We start from the raw sequence: 5,000 nt of genomic DNA, 5'->3' as shown, positions 1-5,000 counted from the left end.
CTGGAGCCCAGGGGCGGCTGCAAAGTCTGTGGAGAGCCGCTGTGTCCCTGGATGAAATGAGAAAAAAGGTGAAAAAATGGCAAAGTGTCAAGGGAGAAATTCAGAAACCCAGGCCGAGCTGCCTGGAGCCCAGGGGCGGCTGCAAAGTCTGTGGAGAGCCGCTGTGTCCCTGGATGAAATGAGAAAAAAGGTGAAAAAATGGCAAAGTGTCAAGGGAGAAATTCAGAAACCCAGGCCGAGCTGCCTGGAGCCCGGGGGCGGCTGCAAAGTCTGTGGAGAGCCGCTGTGTCCCTGGATGAAATGAGAAAAAAGGTGAAAAAATGGCAAAGTGTCAAGGGAGAAATTCAGAAACCCAGGCCGAGCTGCCTGGAGCCCGGGGGCGGCTGCAAAGTCTGTGGAGAGCCGCTGTGTCCCTGGATGAAATGAGAAAAAAGGTGAAAAAATGGCAAAGTGTCAAGGGAGAAATTCAGAAACCCAGGCCGAGCTTCCTGGAGCCCGGGGGCGCCTGCAAAGTCTGTGGAGAGCCGCTGTGTCCCTGGATGAAATGAGAAAAAGGGTGGAAAAATGGCAAAGTGTCAAGGGAGCTAGGCAGAAACCCATGCCTAGGGTCCTGGAGCCCAGGGGCGGTTCTAAAGTCTGTGAGAGCCGCTGTGTCCCTGGATGAAATGAGAAAAAGGGTGAAAAAATGGCAAAGTGTCAAGGGAGAAATTCAGAAACTCAGGCCGAGCTGGCTGGAGCCCAGGGGCGGCTGCAAAGTCTGTGGAGAGCCGCTGTGTCCCTGGATGAAATGAGAAAAAAGGTGAAAAAATGGCAAAGTGTTAAGGGAGAAATTCAGAAACCCAGGCCGAGCTGCCTGGAGCCCAGGGGCGGCTGCAAAGTCTGTGGAGAGCCGCTGTGTCCCTGGATGAAATGAGAAAAAAGGTGAAAAAATGGCAAAGTGTCAAGGGAGCTAGGCAGAAACCCATGCCTAGGGTCCTGGAGCCCAGGGGCGGTTCTAAAGTCTGTGAGAGCCGCTGTGTCCCTGGATGAAATGAGAAAAAGGGTGAAAAAATGGCAAAGTGTCAAGGGAGAAATTCAGAAACTCAGGCCGAGCTGGCTGGAGCCCAGGGGCGGCTGCAAAGTCTGTGGAGAGCCGCTGTGTCCCTGGATGAAATGAGAAAAAAGGTGAAAAAATGGCAAAGTGTTAAGGGAGAAATTCAGAAACCCAGGCCGAGCTGCCTGGAGCCCAGGGGCGGCTGCAAAGTCTGTGGAGAGCCGCTGTGTCCCTGGATGAAATGAGAAAAAGGGTGAAAAAATGGCAAAGTGTCAAGGGAGCTAGGCAGAAACCCATGCCTAGGGTCCTGGAGCCCAGGGGCGGTTCTAAAGTCTGTGAGAGCCGCTGTGTCCCTGGATGAAATGAGAAAAAGGGTGAAAAAATGGCAAAGTGTCAAGGGAGAAATTCAGAAACTCAGGCCGAGCTGGCTGGAGCCCAGGGGCGGCTGCAAAGTCTGTGGAGAGCCGCTGTGTCCCTGGATGAAATGAGAAAAAGGGTGGAAAAATGGCAAAGTGTCAAGGGAGCTAGGCAGAAACCCATGCCTAGGGTCCTGGAGCCCAGGGGCCGCGGGAAAGTCTGTGGAGAGCCGCTGTGTCCCTGGATGAAATGAGAAAAAAGGTGAAAAAATGGCAAAGTGTCAAGGGAGCTAGGCAGAAACCCATGCCTAGGGTCCTGGAGCCCAGGGGCGTTTCTAAAGTCTGTGAGAGCCGCTGTTGCCCTGGATGAAATGAGAAAAAGGGTGAAAAAATGGCAAAGTGTCAAGGGAAAAATTCAGAAACCCATGCCTAGGGTCCTGTCCTGGAGCCCAGGGGCGGCTGTAAAGTCTGTGGAGAGCCGCTGTGTCCCTGGATGAAATGAGAAAAAGGGTGGAAAAATGGCAAAGTGTCAAGGGAGCTAGGCAGAAACCCATGCCGAGCTGCCTGGAGCCCAGGGGCGGTTCTAAAGCCTGTGAGAGCCGCTGTTGCCCTGGATGAATTGAGAAAAAGGGTGGAAAAATGGCAAAGTGTCAAGGGAGAAATTCAGAAACCCATGCCGAGCGTCCTGGAGCCCAGGGGCCGCGGGAAAGTCTGTGGAGAGCCGCTGTTGCCCTGGATGAAATGAGAAAAAGGGTGAAAAAATGGCAAAGTGTCAAGGGAGCTAGGCAGAAACCCATGCCTAGGGTCCTGGAGCCCAGGGGCCGCGGGAAAGTCTGTGGAGAGCCGCTGTGTCCCTGGATGAAATGAGAAAAAAGGTGAAAAAGTAACAAAGTGTCAAGGGAGAAATTCAGAAACCCAGGCCGAGCTGCCTGGAGCCTCAAAGCGGATAGAAATAGCGTGGAGAGCCGCTGTTAAGCCAGACGCCCTCTGGCGGACACAGGCAGGAGTTGCAGTAAATGCATTGAAGTCAATGGGCGAGAGTACCCAATGCGCCAAAAAAGTGCTGAAAATATGACAAAGTGTCAAATGAATGGGAGGCAATGGGCGAGAGTACCCAATGCGCCAAAAAAGTGCTGAAAATATGACAAAGTGTCAAATGAATGGGAGTCAATGGGCGAGAGTACCCAATGCACAAAAAAAGTGCTGAAAAAGTCCACACGAGCCTAGTCAGAAATGCAGGCCGAGGCGGCTGGAGCCCCAAAGCGGCTATAAAAAGCGTGGAGAGCCGCTGTCGCCCTGGAGAAACGGAGAAAAAGTGCTGAAAAAAGGCCCACGTCCTAACGGACCTAGGCGGAAGTGCAGGCGAGGCGGCAGGAGTCTGAAAACCGCTATAAAAAGCGTGGAGAGCCGCTGTCGCCCCGGAGAAACGTAGAAAAAGTGCTGAAAAAAGGCCTAAATCCTAACGGACCTAGGCGGAAGTGCAGGCGAGGCGGCAGGAGTCTGAAAACGGCTATAAAATGCGTGGAGAGCCGCTGTCGCCCCGGAGGAACGGAGAAAAAGTGCTGAAAAAAGGCCTAAATCCTAACGGACCGAGGCGGAAGTGCAGGCGAGGCGGCAGGAGTCTGAAAGCGGCTATAAAACGCGTGGAGAGCCGCTCGGATGATTTTTCAAAGTGTCAAATGAATGGGAGTGAATGGGGCAGAGTACCCAATGTGTAAAAAAAGTGCTGAAAAAACGACAAAGTCCACACGAGCCTAGTCAGAAATGCAGTCCGAGGCGGCTGGAGCCCCAAAGCGGCTATAAAATGCGTGGAGAGCCGCTCGGATGATTTTTCAAAGTGTCAAATGAATGGGAGTGAATGGGGCGGAGTACCCAATGCGCGAAAAAAGTGCTGAAAAAACGACAAAGTCCACACGAGCCTAGTCAGAAATGAAGGCCGAGGCGGCTGGAGCCCCAAAGCGGCTATAAAATGCGTGGAGAGCCGCTCGGATGATTTTTCTAAGTGTGAAATGAATGGGAGTGAATGGGGCGGAGTACCCAATGCGCGAAAAAAGTGCTGAAAAAACGACAAAGTCCACACGAGCCTAGTCAGAAATGAAGGCCGAGGCGGCTGGAGCCCCAAAGCGGCTATAAAATGCGTGGAGAGCCGCTCGGATGATTTTTCTAAGTGTGAAATGAATGGGAGTGAATGGGGCGGAGTACCCAATGCGCGAAAAAAGTGCTGAAAAAACGACAAAGTGTCAAATGAATGGGAGTGAATGGGCGGAGTACCCAATGCGTGAAAAAAGGTCTGGAAAAACGACAAAGTGTCAAATGAATGGGAGTGAATGGGCGGAGTACCCAATGCGCGAAAAAAGTGCTGAAAAAATGACAAAGTGTCAAATGAATGGGAGTCAATGAGTGTTTTGGTCGACCAGGAAAAAACGCGTTTACGGGAGAGGGTAAATCAGCCGAGAGGGGGGGGGGGGTATACTTTACCCTCTCCCGTAAATGCCATTTTTCCTGGTTGACCAAAACACCTCCAGCACGATTTCGGAAACCCAGTTTTTAGAAACACTGACCTCCAGGGGAAGTACCGAGAAAAGCACACTTTTGAATCCGCTTTTGACGCACTGAAACACGGACGTGAGCTGGGGCTGTGCCGCTCTTGGAAAACCCCTGGAGGTTATTTTCTAAAACGGGTTTCCGCGTCCCCCTGGGCGCCCGTGTTGGGCCGCGCAAGGCGGTCCGGGCTGCCCACCCCATCTGAGTGCCCCGTTGGGCCGCGTGCATGGCAGGCATCCAAGGAAGGCTGATGAGCAGCGGTGATGATGATGATGAGACACCAGCTGCAATTTTGACAAAGTGTCACCTCTCAAGCATTTCCAAGCGTGACACAAACAAAAGGGAACGGGAACTTTGATATGAGTGACTTGTGCTTCTTTTTCTCCAAGTGTCACTCCACAGCTGGCACCCAGGCTGTGTGACGCAGGTGTCCGACGAGGAGCGCCCGCGATGGGCCGCGTCAGGCGGCCCGGGCCGCGCTATCACCTCCGGATGACAACATCCAAAGGAGCACGTTGGTGCTTGCTGGGAGTTTGCGCACGCGATAGGCGACGCCTGGCGGCCCTGGCCGCGCCTCGCCAGCGGGTAATGACGACCGCGAGCGCCATGCTGCGCCGATGGAGCTGTCCGAGGAGCGAGAGCGCCCGCCATGGGCGGCATCCGGCGGCCCCTGGCCGTGCTTCGTCTGCGGGTCGCTCTCCACCTCCGGGTGGCCAATCCGAGGTGTCCGCAAAGTGTGTGCGCTCGCCATGGGCGGCATCCGGCGGCCTCTGGCCGTGCTTCGTCTGCGGGTGCACACTCGGAGCGAGGCTCCTGCTCGCTCCGGCGCGGTAGCTTTGTCCGCGCTCCACCTCCGGGTGGCGAATCCCAAAAAGCAGCACTTTGGTGCTACGAAGGTGTCAGAAGAGTGTGTGCGCCCGCCATGGGCGGCATCCGGCGGCCTCTGGCCGTGCTTCGTCTGCGGGTGCACACTAGGCGCGGTGGCTTTGTCCGCGCTCCACCTCCGGGTGGCGAATCCCAAAAAGCAGCACTTGGGTGCTTCGTAGGTGTCAGAAAAGTGTGTGCGC

The sequence above is a fragment of the Dunckerocampus dactyliophorus genome, unplaced genomic scaffold (genome assembly GCF_027744805.1).
Source record: "Dunckerocampus dactyliophorus isolate RoL2022-P2 unplaced genomic scaffold, RoL_Ddac_1.1 HiC_scaffold_34, whole genome shotgun sequence".
NCBI classification, from domain to species: Eukaryota; Metazoa; Chordata; class Actinopteri; order Syngnathiformes; family Syngnathidae; genus Dunckerocampus; species Dunckerocampus dactyliophorus.
This window is presented reverse-complemented; position numbering follows the sequence as displayed.